The sequence below is a fragment of the Triticum aestivum genome, chromosome 6B (genome assembly GCF_018294505.1).
Source record: "Triticum aestivum cultivar Chinese Spring chromosome 6B, IWGSC CS RefSeq v2.1, whole genome shotgun sequence".
Classification (NCBI taxonomy): Eukaryota; Viridiplantae; Streptophyta; class Magnoliopsida; order Poales; family Poaceae; genus Triticum; species Triticum aestivum.
In genome coordinates, this window is record NC_057810.1 from 64,066,184 (window position 1) to 64,090,363 (window position 24,180).

A 24,180-nucleotide genomic window follows, 5' to 3' on the forward strand; every position below is an offset into this window, starting at 1 on the left:
ATTGGAAGACACGAATTGGAGCTGCAGCTATTCAGAGCACTTGCTTTGCACCTTGTCGAGCAAAGCAACAATAGAATAGGACTTCATAATCTCGTCCTTTTGCCTTTCCAACTCGGCCAACCTGTCCTCGGCAACAGCTTGTTCTGTGGTTCTGAACTTCTGATTATAGTGCGCCGCATAAGATCACAAACACATGCAGAGTAACTAAGAATTTTGTTTAGTTTCTACTAGCAAAAGGGCCCATGCGTTGCAACGGGGCACACGAATGAATAAATGTACTTCTAATTGTATATCAACGTATCTTTGCAGCGCTAGGATCGATGTCGACAGCAGGGGATCGAATAGTGGTTGCTTGAATAGGAAAATTGGCCTACCAGAAAGGATCGAGAAGAGGTGTATAGGGGGGAGGGGTGATTAGACCCTCAACAAAGAAAAGTAGCAGTTTTTAAGTTCTTTAAGTTAAGGTGGAGTTTTAGCACAAGTTTAAAGCAAGCATGTCAAGAGTATATGAGCACCGGAAAGTAAAGCATGCAACTTGCAAGAAAGTAAAGGGACGGGATTGGGGTGTGCAAATGCAATTGGAGACACAGTGATTTTTGGCGTGGTTTCGATAGGTGGTGCTATCATACATCCAGTTGGTGGAGACTTCAACCCACGAAGGGTAACGGTTGCACGAGTTCACAAAGGGCTCCACCCACGAAGGGTCCACGAAGAAGCAACCTTGTCTATCCCACCATGGCCATCGCCCATGAAGGACTTGCCTCACGGGTAGATCTTCACGAAGTAGGCGATCTCCTTGCCCTTACAAACTCCTTGGTTCAACTCCACAATCTTGACGAAGGCTCCCAAGTGACACCTAACCAATCTAGGAGACACCACTCTCGAAAAGGTAATAGATGGTGTGTTGATGATGAACTCCTTGCTCTTGTGCTTCAAATGATAGTCTTCCCAACACTCAACTATCTCTCACGGATTTGGATATGGTGGAAAGATGATTTGAGTGGAAAGCAACTTGGGGAAGGCTAGAGATCAAGATTCTTGTGGTTGAATTGAAATGTCTTGGTCTGAACACATGAGTAGGTGGTTCACTCTCAAAAAATGAATGTTGGAAGTGTAGGCATGTTCTGATGGCTCTCTCCATGAATGGAGGATGGGTGGAGGGGTATATATAGCCTCCACACAAAATCGAGCCGTTACACGCAATTTACCAAACTCAGTGGGACCGAATAGTGAAACTCAGTCAGACCGATATGGTTCAAAATGTAAACATTAGAGTTTTCGGTGGGACCAACATGGTCAACTCGGTGGGACTGATGTGCTAGGGTTATGGTAGAACCTCAACTCGGTTTGACCGATTACACAAACTCGGTGAGACCAATTTTGGCAATGAGCAAACATAGAGTTGGTCAAGCAAACTCGGCGGACCGACTGCACATCTCGGTGGGACCAAAATGATTGCAACACGCAACAAAGAGTTTGCAAGCCCATCTCGGTGAGACCGAGATCCCATCAGTGAGACTGAACTGATTAGGGTTTCTGGCAGTGGCTACGTCAAGTGAACTCGGTGGCGCCGGATAGATCAAATCGGTGGGGACGAGTTTGACTTTAGGTTTAGGACATATGTGGAAATGAGAAAGTGGTTGAGGGCTTTGGAGCATATCACTAAGCACTTTGAACAAGCAAGCCATTAAGCACCACCTCATCCCCTTTTAATAGTATTGGCTTTTCCTGTGGACTCAATGTGATCTTGGACCACTAAAATGAAAATATAGAGTCTTGAGCTTTTGCCAATGTTTGTCCTTAGCTTCTTGAAGGGGTTCCACATCCTCTTCTCCCGCCACTCCAATATTGAACTTATCTAAAATATACTAGATGAAAATATTAGTCCAACAAGAGATATGTTGACATTAATTACCAAAATCACAGAGGGAGCACTTGTGCTTTCAATTCCCACATTTTGGTAATTGATGACAACATACGTCAAAGCTTTAGATAAAGTTATGAAGAATAACAAGTAAAGCTTTGGAAGGACATGTAAGATGCATATACTCCCCCTACATGTTTGCAATCATGTAAATATGGAAAATAAGAGCATGTGAATGCATAAGCATGATAGAACAGGCAATGAGTTACATGTATCTTGGTTATATGCATCAGAGAAAATGATGTAACTATAGGAAATGTACCTCCATGTTCATGATTCCTTCTTGCAAACAATATGTACAGCAGCAAGAAATCATCATGCACATGAATGTGATGCATATACTTACCTTGTGATCTTGAGCTAGCTTTGGAAGAGATGAACCTGAGTAAACAAGGTTAGATAACACATGAACACCTACTGATCAAAGCAGGATGAGAAAACCACAAGAGTACCAAGATTGGGATGACATGCAGCGAGTGAGTACTTAGTACTCTATTGGATATAGACATGTCCCCAAAGAGTAAAGATATGCAATGAATTCGAAGATTTCCTTCCCTTAAATGTCTTTCTCCCCTGAATCTTATATTGGATAATGGGAGAAGATAGGGTAAAAGAAAATCAAAGCAAAACAATCATAACAACAATCATAACACATACTAACACGTCTTTTCCCTCTTGAAGACATGCAACTTATCTCCTCTATGGATAAAAAGAATCTGGAGAAGCTTAAGGTGTGCATTCTCTCTTATGTGATAAGCTTTGATGTGCTCTCTCTCCCCCTTTGACATCAATTTCCAATAAGGGATCTTCTGGAGCATGAGTCAAGTAGGTTTGGTCCTTGAGTCACATTACAAAGCAACATGTAATATAAGATGCTGGTAGAAGACAAGAATTATCGAGTGGAACTAGAAGAAATATGCAGGATGCAGATGGCAAAGTGTTTTCTCAGTATTGAAATCGGTAACACCGAGACTTTTTCTTTGGTGGCACCGAGTTGTTTCGGTTTAGCCGAAAGAAACAAACCGGTGAGGCCGAATTCAACACGGAGATAAAACAATTGTCATCTCAGCTCACTAGGCAAATAAGATCTCACAAAGATTTGCAAGGAATTAACTGAAAGATTTGCAATGAATTGGATGCAGGGAATGCAGAACATAACAAAGAAAAGAAAAGAGATCTAGATAAAGTTTTTTTTGAAAACGGGAACACACATGCAAGAGACAAATGCAAGAACACAGAAAAACCCTAGAGAACTTCATCTAGAATTGGTTGGCGACAAAGTCACCTATGTTAGAATATATTGACTGAGGAGTCAAGTGAGAGCACTTGATCGTAGGTCATACTCATCGTTTAAGCTCAAAGTGGGGTTGCCATTTTTCGTTTAAGCATTTTGATGTATTCACATCTTGTTGAGCTGCTTCGACCCATGACTTGGGGTAAAAGCTTCTCTAAGATGGAATGACATACCTTGGGTGGTGGTGTTGATCTTAGTCATGTAGTTTAACTTGTGTAGGATGCTCAAGGTTGATGTAGCTCATCAATGAGTTGGGAGCACCACTTGTAGTTTGAGTTCATCTACCTACATGGGTTAGTCTTGCAAGGAAGATCACTTGTGTATCCAAAATGACAAGCATGAATTTTGATACCAAATGAAATTTGATATATAGAGATTGTCAAAGGATATGTTGAAGGTTTCATGCTTCCTTGTCTTCAACCACCGTATTGTAGAGACTTGGTGATGTAGAGATTGCTCAAGATGTGAGTGAGTTGCAATCTCATAGATTTAGATTCATCCAAGTACCTACAAGGGTTAGATAGCATGCAAGGGTGCAAGTATAGATCCAATACATATGATCATCATCATAAGAGAAATATCAAGGATTAGTCAAAGGCTCATGCCTTGCATGTATCCAAATGGAGTGTCTACTGCAAGTTTGAGGCATCAATGATGTTCAATTTACCTCTCAAACGGCAAAATACTTTCTCATCAAGCAGTTTGGTGAATATATCCGCCAATTGCTTATCGGTACGAACATGCTTAAGATCAATGTCTCCTTTAGCAACATGATATCAAATGAAATGATGATGAACTTCAATATGCTTAGTTCGAGAATGTTGCACGGGATTGTGAGCAATCTTAATAGCACTTTCATTATCACAAAAGCAATGGAACATGTTTCACATATATGTCATAATCTTTAAGAGTTTGGGTCATCCAAAGTAATTGAGCACAACATGAACCGGCGGCAATGTATTCCGCTTCGGCGGTGGATAAGGATACCGAGTTTTGTTTCTTGGAGGACCAAGACACAAGAGATCTACCAAGAAATTGACATGTACCCGAAGTGGACTTTCTATCAACCTTGTCACCGGCATAGTCCGAATCGGAGTAGCCAACAAGATCAAAAGAAGACCTCTTAGGATACCAAATGCCAAAATTTGGTGTATGAATTAAGTATCCCACTATCCTTTCACAGACTCAAGATGACATTCTTTGGGCGCCACTTGATATCGTGCACACATGCACACACTTAGCATAATATCAGGACGGGAGGCACATAGATATAACAATGAACCAATCATAGAGTGGTAAACCTTTTGGTCAACCGGTTTGCCATCCTTAGTCAAGTCAAGATGTCCACTAGTAGGCATGGGTATTTTCATACCTTTGCTTTCTTGCATGTTGAACTTCTTGAATAAGTCCTTGGTATACTTTGTTTGAGACACAAAGGTACCGTCCTTAGTTTTCTTAATTTGCAAACCAAGAAAGAACTTGAGTTCACACATCATAGACATCTCAAACTTCTTCGACATCAGCTTTCCAAACTTTTCACTAAAATGAGGGTTAGTCGAACCAAATATGATATCATCAACATAAATTTGGCACACAAATAATTCTCCATTAACCCTTTTAGTAAAAAGAGTAGAATCAATTTTTCCAATCCCAAAGCCTTTCTCAATAAGGAACTTTGGTCAAGCATTTATACCAGGATCTAGGAGCTTGTTTAAGACCATAAAGAGCTTTGTAAAGTTTGTAAACATGGTCGGTTTTCTTAGAATTAACGAAGCCTGGAGGTTGTTTAACATAAACTTCCTCTTCAATTTCACCATTTAGAAAAGCACTTTTAATGTCCATTTGATACAATGTGATATCATGATGATTGGCATAAGAAAGTAAGATGCGCATGGACTCAAGTCTAGCAACGGGGGCATATGTCTCACCATAGTCCATAACTTCGACTTGAGTGTAGCCTTGAGCGACGAGACGAGCCTTGTTGCGTACAACTTGTCCATCTACATCTTGCTTATTCCGAAACACCCATTTGGTACCAATGATGTTGTGGTTGTTATCGGGCTTCTCAACCAATGTCCACACTTGGTTCCTCTCAAAATTGTGTAGCTCTTCATGCATGGTATTTATTCAATCCGGATCTTCTAGTGCTTGTTCAACCTTCATAGGTTCAATGCTAGAGATGAATGAGTAATGTTCACAAAAAGTAGCCAAACGAGTTTTAGAGCGAGTAATTCTCCTGGTTTGGATATCATCAAAGATTTGTTTGACGGGATGGTCTCTTGAAACTCTTCCTCTAACTCGTGAGAGCTTTTGTTTGGGTCGGGGTGGAACATCTTCTTCATCATCTTGTTCTTCCTCTTGGCATTCTTCGTTGTTGGTGTTGTTGTTCTCTTGTGGAGGTGGAGAAGGAGGTTGATGAGGTTCATCTTGGTGTACTTCCTCGTTTTCTTCATCTTGGTGTGTCCCACTTGTGGATGCCTCCGAGTCAATTCTTGGTTCACCTTGTCGTGAGGTAGAAGCTTCCACTTGGACGGACGAGGTACTCTTCTTCACCTCCGTTGGACGAATCTTGCCAATAGGCAAGTCTTGGATAGCTTTGGAAGGGTCTTTGTCTCCTACATCAATTGGCAATTGCTCTACTTGCGAGCTGTTAGATTCATCAAACTTCACATTTGCCGTCTCTTCAACCTTTCGGGTGAAATTGTTGTAAACACGGTAAGTGTGAGAGTTTGAGCCATAACCAAGTAGGAAACCCTCATGATATTTAGGAGCAAATTTAGAACGACGACGCTTATCATGAATATAGCACTTTGAGCCGAATACTCGAAAGTATCCAACTTGGGGTTTGTTACCGGCGAGAAGCTCGTATGTCGTCTTGCCAAGTAGCTTGTGAAGATAGACGATTTGTTGCATGACACAAGCTGTCTCAACCGCTTCCGCCCAAAAGTGTTTTGGCGTCTTTTACTCATCAAGCATCGTTCTTGCCATATCAATAAGAGTCCGGTTCTTCCTCTCAACAACTCCATTTTGTTGAGGCGTGTATGTAGCTGAGAACTCATGTGAAATCCCTTCTTCGTCAAGAAATGTGTCCACATTTGCATTCTTGAACTCCGTTCTGTTGTCGCTGCGAACCTTCTTGATCTTCACTTTAAATTAATTTTGGGCCTTCCTAGCGAAGTTCTTGAAGATCTTTTGGACCTGCGATTTATCATCAAGAAAGAACACCCACGTAAATCTTGAAAAATCATTGACTATGACTAAACTAAATGAATTTCCATCGAGACTGTTATAGGCGTTTGGACCAAAGAGATCCATATGAAGTAGCTCGAGCGGTCTTCTCGTGGTCATGAGGTTCTTTACGGGGTGGCTTCCCCCAACCTGTTTTCCTGCTTGGCAAGCACTGCACAATCTATCCTTGTCAAATATAACGTATTTTACTCCAAGGATATGATCACCTTTAATAAGCTTATCAAGATTTCGCATGCCCACATGACCTAACCTTCTATGCCACAACCAACCTTTAGAAGATTTAGCAATTAAGCAAGTTCTAGGTTGAGCCTTTTTAGTGAAATCAACAATGTATAGATCACCTCTACGTATATCGGTAAAGACCATTTTATGATTATCTCTTGGAAACACTTGGCAATCTACTTTAGTAAATAGGACACTGAATCCAAAGTCAGGTAGTCTAGATACGGAAAGTAAATTATAGCCAAGAGATTCAACGAGCATAACATTTTGTATGGAGCTATCATGTGAGATGGCCACCTTACCAAGGCCAACCACCTTACCCTTTGAGTTATCACCAAAGGTGACATACTTTCGAGCGTCGTCGTTTGTAGCAAGCTCACGAAACATATCCTTGTCTCCGGTCATGTGATCGGTACATCCACTGTCAAGAACCCATTCCTTTCCTCCAGCCATGTAGCCGTGAAGATTATCCATAAGACCAAAGTGTCTCATAGACTCATCGAGATCAAGGTCACTATAATCATCCTCATCATAGTATCCATGTTCAATATCGTTTTGTGATAGATCATCGCCTAGAGAAAGTGATTCATTAGATATATGATCATGGCGATGTTCATCTTTATGAATTCTAATGACTTTGGAAATGATGTTGCTAATGATTCCAACATCTCCTTTGGCACGCATAAGGTCACGAAGCTCAAATAAACAATCACCAAACATAGGATCATTGGAATTCATCTTACTTAAGGCAATTAACTTTTGAAGAATCACATCTATATTTTGCAAGGAATAGTTTGGAAATCGTTCCTCAAGAAATCTCCATAAGGTGTAAGCACAATCAAGAGTACGCAAGCAAACAATCAAATTTCCAGGCAAACCTTTAGTAATAAGATTGACAGTTCTAAGGTTGCGGATCATGTCAAGAGACTCATTAGGGGTAGGATGCAAGGGGTTAACAAGGGGCGCACAAGGGGTAGTAATGTACTTGTTCAAGTGATACTCATTGAAAATCTCAAGCATCTCATTTTTCCAAGCATTAAATAACTCTCCATCAAGTATAGGCACTCTACGTCAGACTCCCCAACGTAGACTCATCCATCTTCCTCCAATGGTGATTAAACCAAAGCAATGGAGACTAATGTCTAATACCAATTTAACGGACCGAGAAGAGGTGTCTAGAGAGGGGGTGATTAGACCCTCAACAAAGAAAAGTAGCAGTTTTTAAGTTCTTTAGGTTAAGGTGGAGTTTTAGCACAAGTTTAAACATTCACAATACATTTAAAGCAAGCATCACAAGAGTATATGAGCAGCGGAAAGTAAAGCATGCAACTTGCAAGAAAGTAAAGGGATGGGATTGGAGTGTGCAAACGCAATTGGAGACACAATGATTTTTGGCATGGTTCCGATAGGTGGTGCTATCGTACATCCACGTTGGTGGAGACTTCAACCCACGAAGGGTAACAGTTGCGCGAGTCCATGGAGGGCTCCACCCACGAAGGGTCCACGAAGAAGCAACCTTGTGTATCACACCATGGCCATCGCCCACGAATGACTTGCCTCACTTGGGTAGATCTTCACGAAGTAGGCGATCTCCTTGCCCTTACAAACTCCTTGGTTCAACTCCACAATCTTGACAAAGGTTTCCAAGTGACACCTAACCAATCTAGGAAACACCACTCTCCAAAAGGTAATAGATGGTGTGTTGATGATGAACTCCTTGCTATTGTGCTTCAAATGATAGTCTCCCCAACACTCAACTATCTCTCACAGATTTGGATATGGTGGAAAGATGATTTGAGTGGAAAGCAACTTGGGGAAGGCTAGAGATCAAGATTCTTGTGGTTGGATTGGAATGTCTTGGTCTTAACACATGAGTAGGTGGTTCTCTCTCAAAAACTGAACGCTGGAAGTGTAGGCACGTTGTGATGGCTCTCTCCATGTATGGAGGATGGGTGGAGGATTATATATAGCCTCCACACAAAATCTAGCCGTTACACACAATCTACCAAACTCGGTGGGACCGAATAGTGAAACTCGGTCAGACCGATATGGTTCAAAATGTGAACGTTAGAGTTTTTGGTGGGACCAACATGATCAAGTCGATGGGACCGATGTGCTAGGGTTAGGGTAAAACCTCAACTCGATTTGACCGATTACACAAACTTGGTGAGACCGATTTTGGCAATGAGCAAATATAGAGTTGGTCAAGCAAACTCGGTGGGACCGACTGCACATCTCGGTGGGACTGAAATGATTGTAACAGGCAACAGAGAGTTTGCAAGCCTATCTCGGTGAGACTTAGATCCCATCGATGAGACCGAACTGATTAGGGTTTCTGGCAGTGGCTATGTCAAGTGAACTCGGTGGCGCCGGATAGATCAAGTTTGACTTTAGGTTTAGAACATATGTGGAAATGAGAAAGTGGTTGAGGGCTTTAGAGCATATCACTAAGCACTTTGAGCAAGCAAGCATTAAGCAACACCTCATCCCCTTTTAATAGTATTGCCTTTTCCTATGAACTCAGAGTGATCTTGGACCACTAAAATGAAAATGTAGAGTCTTGAGATTTTGCCAATGTTTTTCCTTAGCTTCTTGAAGGGGTTTCACATCCTCTTGTCCTACCACTCCAATGTTGAACTTATATGAAATATACTAGATGAAAATATTAGTCCAACAAGAAATATGTTGACATTAATTACCAAAATCACCCAGGAAACACTTGTGCTTTCAGTACCATAAACTGGAGATGTAAATGCAAGAATAACGAGAACCAACCCACGATTGGATGGTTAGGAGGTTAGTGGTACCCTGTCTCATCAGATATCAAACTTCAATTTTGACGCTTCGGTATCTCACTAATGTTGATTTTTTTAGTAGGACGTGATGTTGAACACGCTCATGATGACATCGTCAATCTTCATGCTCCGAAACATCGATCCGGGTTTTTAGAAGATGTTATGTGGTTGTGTTTACGTTGTGGTGTGAGTATGTACGTGTCAAAATCGTAGTTGATGTTGATAAAAAAGTCTCTACAACTACACATATGAGTTAAAATATTATTAAAAATGACATAGGACCATCAGTCTGGGTTCAACAAGCCGTAAGAAGCACATGAGTACCTAATTAGTTATCAATCTTTAGTAATCACTAGCACATATGCCCGTGCGTTGCAAGGGGCGAAAAATTAGTATGCATTTAAAGTTAATGAGAATTATATGTGCAAGCAAAATCATGTGCCCACATGAAAAAGGAACATTTAGCTTCTTGGTTTCGTCGGGTGTGAAGTAATCAATCCGCTATTTTTTCCATTCATTGATCGAGGGCATTTAATAATTTTGTTATGTCATCGTACTCCAGAGAAGGCCCATGAATTATTCAATCTACTTTTCTTTTCAATCGAGGAGATTTTAAGGTATGAAGTTTCTGAATATTATTGGAAACATGAACCATTTTTTAAATATTAAACAGTTTTTTGAAAATTGTGTACACTTTCAGCAAAACGTAAACAAAATTTGAAAAAGTAACATCTTTTAAATTCACAACAATTTTTTGAAAAAACCAACTTTTTTATAAAACATGAATATTATTTGAATTTGAGAACATTTTTTAGAAAAGGAACATGTGTTAAAAATTCATAACATTATTTGAAAATGTTTATCTTTTAACATTATTTTGAATTGTGAAAACTTCACTAAAAAAAGAATATTTTTTGAATTTGGAGAATTTTTTAAATTGTCATTTTCTTATTAGAAATCTCAAACAATTTTGAAAAACAATAGAAGTTTTCAAAAAAATTGGAATGTTTTTTCAAGTTCCCAATATATTTCAAAATAGCAACAAAATTTTGGAATGCTGAACATTTTCTATAATTTTTTAATTCTAAATGTTTTTTGGGATTTTTGAATTTATAAAATAAATTCTATAAGAAAAATAAACTAGGAAGCGAAAAAAGAGATAGGGGAAGGAGAATAAAAATTGAAGTAAAACACAGTAACAAAGAGAAATGTGCCAGCCCACTATTGGTCGGCCTGTGCGAAGTTCCGACTATTTGTCGCGCATGCGGAAAATAGAATTTTCCTAACTAAATGGGCAGAAAAATAAGTAGGCTGGCTTTGCTGGGCCACAGAGCGTGACCCACATACGAAATTGTAGAAAAGCCTTTTTTTTTCTAGCAGACAGAGGCATAAGAATTTAGTACCACCTTGGATAGAAAAACTTCTTTTAGGTGTTGAACGGATGAAAAAATTGACGAAACGCACCCTGCTTTATTAGTACGGGTATAGATATAGATATAGATAATTATAGCAAAATTGCGTATGATAGTCATTACCGAGCGGCCGCAATGTCGTCTCCAACCAGTCGACTGGTTGTCAGATTCTGAGGTATGATAAGGGAAAAATGATATAGCCTAATTCAGAGAACTGGAGAATTGGTTGTTGATCATGATAAAAAAAATGCCATTAACTAAAGTTGCATCTATTCTCTACCTATTAATAAAGCAAATAGTGCTTATGGTGATACTTCATTAAAATTGCATCTGAAGTTGAAAAATATTACCCACCAATGTCATCTATGAAGTGACAAAAAACGTTTTGCAGAGAATCCCCGCCTGGGCCGGCCATGCAGTACGGATCATCTATATTGTGCTCTGAGCGCGGGAGAATACGCATCATGCCTGTTTGGACCGGCCCTTGTGCGGGTGGCCTGTTTTTTTAGTTTGTTTTGTTATTTGTGTTTTTCTTTTACGTTTTGTTTTCCTACTTTAAATAATTTGGGACTTCAATAAAATACTCACATTCAAAGAAACTTACAATTTTGAAATAAAATGTTCAAGAAAGCAATAATTTTTGTAAATTCAAAAAATTCTCGGAATGTTTCTAAAAATGTTCCCATATTAAAGAAAATCGCAATTTTGAAAAAAAACGTTCGTAAAATAAAAAAGTTCCATGATTTTGAAAAAAAGTCCGTGTATTAAAATTTGTTAATAAAAATGGAAAACATGCTTGCTAATTCAAAAATATGCATGTTTTTTAGTAAATGTCCTAAAATTTTAAAAAAATTCATGCATTACAAAAGAGTTTCTTGATTCGTAAAATTTTTGCTGTTTCAAAAAATGTTCATGCATTTAAAAAATGTTCATGAATTTTGAAAAATCCACCAATTTTTTTAAAATTATTCTGTTCTATAATTGTTCACCGATTCAAAAGAAAATGTACCCAAATTTGTAAAAATGTTCACGAATGATCGAAGGTATGTAGTTAAACAGTAATGTTTCTGTGTGACTATATACCTGCGTGAAGTTTGAAGAATTAACTTTCTGGGTAGATCATAATGTTATAGTATATTTTAAAAAAGAAGTTCCTCGAAATTCAGAATAATTCTTTGAATTACCAAGTTTTTTGACAACCATAATATTTTTCGCAAAATGTGCACATTGCTTCAATTTGTGAATAAATTTAAAAAGCGGTACATTTTCTTCCATTTCTATCAATTTTTCAAAATCATGCGATAAGATGTGTACAAAATATGGTCATAGCTATTGGAGATTATTATTTATTTTTCTCCCCTTACAACGCACGAACAGTTTTGCTAGTAATAATACAATAAAGCTATGAAAATCCCAGTGAGTACAATGCGTACCTTGAAAACCTTGTTCTAGTAGACAAACCATGAACCAGAATAACAACCGTCACCGACAAAGAGAAGCATAGATCAAAAGAGCCATACCTACAAACACACCAACAAAAACAAAGGTGGGCCGAATCCATACGAATCTGCCAATAGACAAATACCGACTGGATCTAAACGGATTAGCACTCAACTAAAGTATCATATCCTTTTTCCAAGCACGATCAAATTAGCACTCAACTAAAGTAAGATTCTAAATATTTTTATGCAGTAAAATATTATCTATACTAACATATGTACATTATGCATAACAGATTCAAGACCAGGATACATTCTCACGGAAGAAGATCAGTAGGAGGTAGATGAGCAATCTAAATCTCAGAATTTTGTGAAACAAAATAAGATAACAAGACCAAGATTACAGCTCATTTACAAAATTTAAATACAACTCATGTGCAGAAATAAGATTCATTTAATTATAATTGTTGGAACCTAAATTTTGTTCACAGAGTTATTCGACGCAGTGAAATGGGCTAAATCAAACGGACATCACCATCTTCTATGTTAAGGCCAAAAGGAGATGAATCAACTGATTTGGGGTTTTTGTTCCATAATGATTCATTCCCGCAATAATAGATCTTCTTTTACTTATCTACATGATTAAAACAGTTGCAGACAATTCTCAATACCTATCAGTTTTAGACCACAACAGTTTTAGTTAACTATTTTTCCGGACTACACAGTAAACTGTTTGTGGGACTGTAACAGTTTCAGTAGATTGTTCCAATCACAAGCAGATTAGCAGCAAAATAAACCCTAAAAGATCATTGTCATGCAGAAAATAGCATCTATGCCAAAATCTGAACATTGTGCATGACAAATGTAATCAAAGGCCACCAGTTTTCACTTCTTGCCACCCACTAGTATAGCACCTCAGAGTCTGACTGGGTGTTGTATGGCACGAACGAAGGAAGGAAGTATTTGCATACCAAAATCTATGCAAGTACAACAGGAATTTAGTTGGCTTGAATCGCGAAATATTGCAAATTTGCAATTACCTTAGCCTTTCCGCAGAACAGTACCATCATTAGGCTCCAGGTTGGGGAACCAAGCTGTCGCAACACGGACACTTGATGCAGCGCTTGTAGCATATGGGTGGCATAAGAAGACGTGGCCGCAGGGAAACGACAGCGCCGTCGACTAGGCATGGCAATCCCAGCACGGGATGCCGACATGGCCAACATGCGGCATAGGAGGATGGGTGTACTAGCCCTTCAAGGCCGCCCCCTGCGGAAGGAGAGTAGAGGAGGCGTCACAACGTAGTCATACCCCTGCAGGCTGGAACTGCCACTGTGGGTCGAAGAAACCAGCGGAGGCGGCACGTAGGTGTAGGCACGTACGTAGACGAACAGCGTCGGACGCCCGGGCGTGTAGAGGTGGAACCGCGTGTGCTGCACTGGCACCGTGAACTGCATTGGGAGCATTGGGTTGCTGGCTTGCCGTAGTGGGCGAGGCATGGCAACACGAACTGGGGTGGAGGCCCCTGCTACTTGTGAGCTGCGTTGGGATTTTCTTGAAGAGGAGGGGATGATGCGGTACAGTAGAGATAAGTATTTCCCTCAGTTATGAAACAAAGATTATCAACACTATGTAAATAACACTTGCACACTAACAACAAATACTCGCAACCAAACGTGTAGAAGGGTTGTCAATCCCTCAACGGTTTTGAAGGGGACATGTTTACACGGTGTAACCACAACGAGGACAGTGCAACGTACATCTGTGAGAGGCTGGACAGAGCGACAGCAAACGAGGAATGGTGTACGCAATTCCCAGACTTCCGTGTGATTAACGGTGACCCAAGGCATTCCAACCATAGACCCGTAGTACTAACAACAGAGCAAGAAGCCATAGCGGGGGGGGGGGGGGGGGGGGCGTGATACAACGTTCCGTTTTGAGGCTCGGTGGATGCAGGAGGAAGGATATGACGAAGTGATAAAGAAGGCGTGGGAAGAGAGCCGGGCGGAAGGAGCAGGGGAGATGTCTCGGGTGTTGGAGGGAGTGGCGAGAAGATTGGCAAAATGGAATACGGAGGTGGTGGGAGAGCTTGGGGCGAGGTTAAGGAAGGCAAATTGTGAACTTGAGAGATGGAGACGGAGAGGGATCTCAGAGGAGAAGGTGAAAGAGGAAGCTTGGTGGAGAGGGGAGGTATCAAGGCTAGAAGAGCTACTCCATATCAAGTGGAGGCAAAGCGCACATGTTTGGTGGTTGAAGGAGTGGGGGAGGAACACAAAATTTCTGCATAAGTGTGCAACGGCCAAGAAGAAGAATAAAAAGCTAAAGGAGGCGAGGAGAGAGGACGGCTCAGTGGTGGCGGAGGGACCCGAGATGACTAATTATGTGTGTTCCTATTTTCAGGAATTATTCACTACCAAATGCAGCAGCAGAGTGGCGGAACTAACGCAAAAGGTTCAGGCGCGGGTAACACCGCAAATGAACGAGTGCCTCTTGAAGGAATTCACACAGGAGGAGATTAAAGCAGCCCTTGATCATATTGGGGACTTGAAAGTGCCGGGACCAGATGGTATGCCGTCTCTAGAAACACTGGAGCATGATGGGAGAAAGGATTGTTGAGGAGGTGCTGAAGGTGCTAAACGGGGGCCCAATGCCGACGGGGTGGAATGATACCTACGTCGTTTTGATACCGAAGGTGAAGAATCCCAGCAGGATAAAGGACTTGAGACCTATAAGTTTCTGTAATGTTTTGTATAAACTTGTCTCAAAGGTTCTAGCCGACAGACTCAAACTCATCCTGCCCGAGGTGATCTCAGAGAACCAAAGTGCCTTTGTGCCCGGCCGCTTGATCACGGATAATGTCCTCATTGCATATGAGCTATCACACATGCTGCTGAATAAGAGAAAGGGGAAGGAGGGCTATGCAGCAATAAAGGCGGACATGAGCAAAGCGTATGAACTAGTTGAATGGAGCTTTCTCAAGGTGATGATGGAGAAACTGGGTTTCTGTGATGCTTGGTCCAGTTTGATAATGAAGTGTGTTACCACGGTGAGGTACCAAATAAAGGTTAATGGCATCCTTACAGAGCAATTTGAGCCCACCTGGGGATTACGCCAAGGGGACCCGCTTTCGCCATATTTGTTTGTCGTTTGCGCAGAGGGGTTGTCTGCACTGCTGCATGCTGCGGAGAGGGAGGGGAGGTTGGGGGGTGTAAGAGTGTGCCAAGGAGCACCCACCCATCTCTTCTTCGCTGATGATTCAGTACTTATGATCAAGGCGAATAGCAATGAAGCGAGCGAACTGAAGAAGATTCTGGACCTTTATGAGGATTGCTCGGTGTTGGGGAACGTAGCACATGCAATTTCAAAAAATATTCTATGATCACGCAAGATCTATCTAGGAGATGCATAGCAACGAGAGGGGGAGAGTGTGTCCACGTACCCTCATAGACCGAAAGCGGAAGCATTAGGTTAACACGGTTGATGTAGTCGAACGTCTTCACGATCCAACCGATCTTAGTACCAAACGTACGGCACCTCCGAGTTCTGCACACGTTCATCTCGATGACGTCCCTCAAACTCTTGATCCAGCAGAGGGTCGAGGGAGAGTTTCGTCAGCATGACGGCGTGGTGACGGTGATGGTGATGTGATCCGCCCAGGGCTTCGCCTAAGCACTACGACGCTATGACCAGAGGAGCAAACTGTGGAGAGAGACGCCGCACACGGCTTGGAACAATTGTTGTGTCTCCAAGGGGTGCCCTGCCCACGTATATAAAGGAGGGAGAGGGAGGAGGCCGTCCCTAGGGGCGCACCATAAGGGGGGAGTCCTACTAGGACTCCCAGTCCTAGTAGGATTCGCCCCCGCTTCTTTTCCTTCTCATGGAGGGGGGAAGGGGGAAAGGAGAGGGAGTAGGAAAAGGAAAGGGGGGTGGCGCCCCCTTCCCTAATCCAATTCGGCCTCCTCCCTTGTGGGGGGTGCACCAGCCCCTTGTGGGCTGGTTAGCCTCCCTCCTATGGCCCATATGGCCCATATTTTCCCTGGGGGGTTCCGATAACCCCTCCGGTACTCCGGTATGTACCCGATACACTCCGGAACCCTTCCGGTGTCCGAATACTACCTTCTAATATATCAATCTTTACCTCTCGACCATTTCGAGACTCATAGTCATGTCCGTGATCTCATCCAGGGCTCCGAACAAACACTACACCATGGTAGAGCTTACGTGACACATCAATGTGTCAGCGTAGGGTACCTTTGCCGACAGATAAGTTGTAGCTAACACCAATGCTGACAGAAGATGAAAGAGTCGGAGGACTTGCTGTGGGCAAAGGTATTGCCGACAGTTGTTTACTTCCCGACACTTTTTCAGTCGGCATATACCCTACCTACGCCGACAGATGGTATGTCCACATACACCCTACCTACGCCGACACTTTATCAGACAACATACACCGTACATATGCCAACAGATAGCTTGTCTACATACACCCTACCTATGCCGACACTTTATTAGCCACATACACCATATCTATGCCAACAGATAGTGTGTCAACATACACCCTACCTACACTGACAGATATTGCCTTTGCCGACATATAAATTGTTGGTAAATTGATGTGCAGCCAAAACAATACACACACACACACATAAGCTCTAAACAAATTCAATTATTATCTGTATATACAAGGTCTATACAAATTCATTCAATATCCTCACATCTACAAGCAGGTTCAAGATGAACACATGCTGCACAACAATGAAAATATGTTCACAAACATGCATATACATTGAACACAAGTTGACAAACACATCAATCTTGACAAAGAATAGTTTTGACCATGTTAACAATCACCCAGAACACACAAGTCACAAAAAGATGAGCATTGTTTGCTGGTATGAGAGACTTCAACTAGATGGTCCAGAACACACAAGTCTGTATCCATGGACAAAGTGCAAGCTCCAAAATACCCGAAACACCAAATGGTCTAGAAGACACATCAGATCCATGATTACAAGTTGGTTGGTCCATAAGCGCTACAAAGTCATCACGTCCATGTGCATGAGTTGGCTAAGTGCCTGAACTTTTTTTACAAAAAATTGTCAGGAAAGTGGAATCATCTCAAGTTGGTCAAAGCTCATATGTGGATTAACACACATTCAATCAATATATCATCATGATATCATACTTAAGAATACAGTTTCTACAAAAGTTATAATTGGACACATGATACTATATAGAACTATGTTCTTATGCTTGCAGTTTTATCAACAATGAAGGCATTGGCCATCTGAAAAAGAGATCCTACAACCTAGTAGCTTATTTATAGCCTCTTACGTAAGCATTCACTCAAGAAAAGACAACCTCTTTCACAACCTCTCTAGATTTTCATGATTAAGATCTACATAACCATTTATAAAAAAGGAAACCATGACACATACATACACAAGCAATTTAGTGTTAACACGGGCTAGCAACCTTGGAAAGTGACATTTTATAAACTGTTCATATGCAATAGCATGTGAGCTAATTACTGTCGGATTTCGGGTTCCGGCAGACCCTTGAGGTTTGAACACTGGGGTGCGCACGAAGATCTTTCCCCTACCAGCTCATGTCTTGATGCTTCGCAAGGAATCTAGGCTAGAAAGAAGAACATACAAGGGACACGAGATTTATACTGGTTCAGGCCACCATTATGGTGTAATACCCTACTCCAGTGTGTGGTGTGGTGGATTGCCTCAGAGGCTGATGATGAACAGTACAAAGGGGGAGCAGCCTCGCGAGGGGCTATTCTTGAGCTGGTGCGATGAACTGCTTGGGTGAGTTCAGTCGCCTCTCTCTAGTCTATGCGTGATCTGGATTCTCCCTCCCTCTACTCTATGGTGGATAGTCCTATTTATAGAGGGAGGCCCTGGGCCTCTTCCCAAAAAATGAGCGGGAAGGGCGCCAACAATTGGCCATTTTGAAGGGGAACATCTGGTACACTTATCCTGACTAAAGTTGATCTTCGGCTGCCAAAGGCTCTGACGATGACGCCGTCCTGGGCTCCACGATGACCTCCGTCCTGCCGCTCTGCTGGTCTTGGTCTTCTTGCACCGAAACGGTAACCTTTGCCTGATGCCTTGGCCTGTGCTTGGCCCCTTTGCACCGAAGGGGAAACTAGGACACTGCGCAGGCCGGCGCCCGCCTGGTCTCGATCGTCATGGCTTGCATCACGGGCAGCTCACGAGGTACCCTGCATTGATCTCTCGGCCTTCTCGCGAGCCTGCCTAGTGAGGCTGCTCCTGAGGAAGCTTCCTGTCATCCACCCTGCGAGGCTTGGCCCCTCGCGAGGGTCTTGAGCTTGAGCTGATGAAGCTGGGTTTCACTGGGCCCCCACTTGAGCCATGCCACAGGCCGCAGGCAGGCAAGTCTGGGGACCCCCGTTCCTAGAACACCGACAGTAGCCCCCGGGCCCAAGGTGCGCCCGGACTTGGCTTAGTAGAGAAGCGAAGGGGCAAGTGCGAAGCACCGCGGGCCCCAACAGCTTGCGGCCTTGGGCGCCACATAACGATTTATTGGACGTGGGCGCCTCCGCTTCCCCATGATGCCTCGGCAACTGCTTGACTTGACAAGTCCCTGCATGCAAAAACGGGTCATGATTACCTGTGATCGTGGTGGTCGACGGTTGGCCTCCTCCGGCTATATGTACGGAACGACGCGAGCCCTTCCAGTCCATCCCTTCCTGCTACTCTCTTTCTTCTTCTTCCTCGCCCTTGCTCCACCTTACGTCAATGGCACCAATCCGCCAGTTTTCTGTAGAAGAGAAGGGAAAGGCCCCCCGAGAGGGTCCTGACCCGCTTCCACCGAAGAAGCGGCTAGTCCTCTGCCGCCGAGATGAAGGTGCTCGGTAGGAGGTGTCGAGGCCCTGGTTCGAGCGGCCGCCGCCTGGGTTTCTGCTGCCCTTGTACGCCCGGATCGTGGGCCCTGGAGAAGAAGGCATCGGGCGACACCGTCGGTGCCGCCGTCGTCGCCGGTGAATTACGGCGGTGCTCGTCGTTCCTCCTGGAGTCCACGCCGAGGGCTCCTCTCACGAGCTTGTGCTTCACGCCGCCATGCCTCCTCGATCTTGGATTCGCCTTCCTCCCTCCTTCGCCTTCGAGATCCCGCCGAGGGGGCCTCTTGAGCTCTGGCTGCAGCATGCGGACTGCAGTACCCCTGTGAGCGGAGCGGAGGTCGAGGTCGTCACTCCGGGCAAGGTCTACATGACCTGGGGCTAGGGCAAGATCGCCCGGGTCTGCCGGATAGGGGGCGCCCTCGTAATCCACCTCGAATACGATGGCGCCTCCTTAATGTTCTTCAAGGTCTTCGACGCGGAAGGACGCCGGCTGGAATGCTGCCCCAAGAAAGGTGGCCGGGGCATCGTCGTGGCGAGGACCAGGCCCGCCAACCGCTTCCCCAGCGGCTCCTCAGGCAGCAGCGGAGGTGCCGGAGGGTCCAACGACTCCGCCGAGCTTTACACGACTCCGGAGACGAGTGACGACAGCTATGATCCCCCGAGCTCGCGTCGCGCTCGGTGCGGGGCGGGTGCTTCAGGCCGCCGGCGCTGCTGATCTGGATGGGGTTGGCGCTGGCGCCTGATGGCCCACTGTTGATGATGGCGTCTCCCGTGGAGGCACGCGTAGTTAATGCTCCTTAGGATTAGCACCTTTTGTTCCCTATGAGGAATTGAAGTACCACCCCACGGGGCATGTCTTTTGTGAATATATATCCTTATTATGAATCGATGCGAGATGCTAGTCCTGTCCCGGCTCGGCTCCCCCTTTCTTTCCTCACGAGGGCTTGGTGCTCTACGCTGACAGGTCCCGGTCCCCAGGCAGGCTTCAGCCTTTGCTGGTATGCCAGGTCGCGATGCCGTGGTCAAGGCCAGGAGGTGAGCGGCCCAAGGTCCAGTAAGAGCCCCTGAGTCGTGATGCTCAGGAGGTCCCCTTTAGCGCTCAAGAAGCCTCCACCGGGCAAGAAAGGTAGGCAACGTTGCCGTGACAGAGCTGCAGTAGGCGAGGGTTTAGCGCTGAGTCGAATCAGTTTTGGTGTGACTTATCTTGTAGGTTTGGAGTAGTTTTTAGCGAAGTGCCGGGCTGCGCGACGGCAGCTGAGGTGTTGCTGGGTTAGGTCCTCGCGAGCTTCTTCCCTCTCCCCCGCACTTTCTTTAATGCTCTACGTCCTCAGGTCCCAGCCCTCGAGCGAGCTCAGCCGCCACTGGTATGACAGGTCACGATGCCGTGGGTCAAGGTGTAGGATCTTGAGAAGTAAGTAAGTCAGTAAGTAAGTAAGTCTAGAGGGGGTGATTAGACTACTTGACCAATTAAAAATTAAGCCTTTTCCCAATTTTAGTATTTGGCAGATTTTAGCAATCTTAGCACAAGTCAAGTAATCTTCACACAATTCAAGCAAGCATGCAAAGAGTATATGAGCAGCGGAAAGTAAAGCATGCAACTTGCAAGAATGTAAAGGGAAGGGTTTGGAGATTTCAAACGCAATTTGGAGATACGGTGATTTTTGAGCCGTGGTTCCGATAGGTGGTGCTCGTACATCCACGTTGATGGAGACTTCAACCCACGAAGGTTAACGGTTGCGCGAGTCCATGGAGGGCTCCATCCATGAAGGGTCCACGAAGAAGCAACCTTGTCTATCCCACCATGGCCGTCGCCCACGAAGGACTTGCTTCACTAGCGGTAGATCTTCACGAAGTAGGCGATCTCCTTGCCCTTACAAACTCCTTGGTTCAACTCCACAATCTTGTCGGAGGCTCCCAAGTGACACCTAGCCAATCTAGGAGACACCACTCTCCAAGAAGTAACAAATGGTGTGTTGATGATGAACTCCTTGTTCTTGTGCTTCAAATGATAGTCTCCCCAACACTCAACTCTCTCTCACAGGATTTGGATTTGGTGGAAAGAAGATTTGAGTGGAAAGCAACTTGGGGAAGGCTAGAGATCAAGATTCATATGGTAGGAATGGAATATCTTGGCCTCAACACATGAGTAGGTAGTTCTCTCTCAGAAATGGTAAGTTGGAAGTGTAGGTTTGTTCTGATGGCTCTCTCCACGAATGAAGAGGAGGTGGAGGGGTATATATAGCCTCCACACAAAATCTAACTGTTACACACAATTTACCAATCTCGGTGGGACCAAATCAACAAACTCGGTCAGACCGATTTAGTAAACAATGTGACCGTTAGGATTTTTGGTGGGACCGACATGCAACTCGGTAGGACCGATATGGTTAGGGTTAGGGCATAACGTAATCTTGGTGAGACCGATTACACAAACTCGGTGAGACCGATTTTGGTAATAAGCTAACCAGAGAGTTGGTCAGGCAAACTCGGTGGGACCGATTTTGGTAATAAGTTAACCAGAGAGTTTGCATTGTAATCTCGGTAGTACCGATTGCTCAAACTCGGTAAGACCGATTTTGATAATGGACATACACAGAGATATTACAATCCCATCTCGGTGAGACCGAGATCCCTATCGGTGAGACCGATTTGCCTAGGGTTTGTGGCAGTGTCTATGACATCTGAACTCGGTGGCGCTGGATAGAAAGAATCGGTGGGGCCGAGTTAGACTTTTGGTTTAGGTCATATGTGGATATGGGAAAGTAGTTGAGGGCTTTGGAGCATATCACTAAGCACTGTGGAGCAAGAAACTCATTAAGCAACACCTCATCCCTTCTTGATAGTATTGGCTTTTCCTATAGACTCAATGTGATCTTGGATCACTAAAATAGAAAATGCAGAGTCTTGATCTTGGAGCTTGAGCCAATCCCTTGTCCTTAACATCTTGAAGGGGTTTCCACATCCTTTAGTCCATGCCACTCCATTGTTGAACTTGTCTGAAATATACTAGGTAGAAGTGTTAGTCCAACAAGAGATATGTTGACAGTAATTACCAAAACCACCCAGGGAGCACTTGTGCTTTCAATCTCCCCCTTTTTGGTAATTGATGGCAATATACATCAAAGCTTTAGATAAAGATAAAGAGAATAGCAAGTAAAGCTTTGGAAAGACATGTAACAAGCATAGGCTCCCCCTACATGTATGCAATCATGTGAATATGAAATATAGAAGCATGTGAGAGCATAACCATGAGAGAGTAGGCAATGTGTTACATGTATCTTGGCCATATGCATCAGAGCAAAGAATATTAAAAAATACCTTCATGCTCATGAGTCCTTCTTGCAAACAGTATGTACATTGGCAAGAATTCCTCATACACATGATTGTGATGCATATACTTACCTTGTGGTCTTGAGTTGGCTTAGGATGGAATGAACCTGCGTAAACAAGGTTAGATAACACAGATACAACTACTAGCCAGAGCAAACAGAAGGAACCACAAGAATACCAAGACTGGGATGACATGTAGAGAGTGAGTACTAAGTACCACATTGGATTAGACATGTCCCCAAAGGTAAATATATGCAATGAATTGAAATGATTTCTTTCCCTTAGATGTCTTGCTCCCCCTGAATCTAGCATGGGATACTGGGAGAAGATAGGGAACAGAAAATCAGAGCTGAAAGGAACAAATGAATAGAGCTAATGCAAATAAGCACATATGAACATGTCTTTCCCTTCAAGAAGACATGTGGCATCTCTTCTCTTGAACACCAAGCATCGGGGATCCTTGAGGATTACTATCTTCTTGAGTATTCTCTCCCCCTGGAGGTCTCTCTCCCCCCCTGTGGAAGTGATTCTCTCTCTCTCTCCCTTTGGAAGTGATAAGCTTTGATGTGATCTCTCTCTCCCCGTTTGACATCAATTTCCAAGAAGGGCTGCTGGAATTTGTCGTGAATGGGTTTGGTCCTTGAGTCACAACACAAAGCATTTATAAAAGTGTGATGCTTGTAGAGGACAAGATTCATTGAGTGGAGCTGGATCATAAGTAAAGATGAATAAGTGGCAAAATGTTTTTCCTGTTGTGAAGTCGGTGGCACCGAATGGTATGCTTCGGTTGCACCGAAAGGATTCGGTTGGACCGAAAACAACAAATCGGTGTGATCGAGTTCACCGCAGAGAAAACACTTGTCACCTCAGCTCACTAGATTAGCAAGATCTTACAAAGATTTGCAAGGAATTAACTGAATGATATGCAATGAATTGGATGCTGGAAATGCAGAGCAGACAAAAAAGAAGAAAATCTAGATGAAGTTTTTTTGAAAGGGGAAACAAACATGCATGAGACTAATGCAAGAGCACAGAAAAGAACACAAGAGAACTTCATCTAGAATTGGTTGGTGACAAAGTCACCTATGTTAGAGTATATTGACTTAGGAGTCAAGTGAGATCACTTGATCATAGGTCATACTCATTGTTTAAGCCCAAAATGGGGTTTCCATTTTTCGTTTAAGCATCTTGATGTATTCACATCTTGTCGAGTGGCTTTAACTCATGACTCGAAGTAAAGCTTCTCTAAGATGGAATAACATACCTTGGGTGATGGTGTTGATCATGTATTTGAACTTGTGTGGGTTGCTCAAGGTTGATGTAGCTCATCAAGAGTTGGGAGCACCACTTGAAATTTGAGTTCATCTTCCTACATGGGTTAGTTCTTGCAAGGAAGAGCACTTGTGTGTCCAAAAATGACAATCATGAATTTCAACATAGAATTTGTCAAAGGATATGTTCGATTGGTTCCGTGCATCCTTATCTTCAACCACCATAGTGTAGAGACTTGGTGATGTAGAGATTGCTCAAGATGTGAGTAGGTGACAATCTCATGGAATATGATTCAATCAAGTACCTACATGGGTTAGATAACATGCAAGGTGCAAATATATCCAAGACATAGGATTATCATCAGAAGAG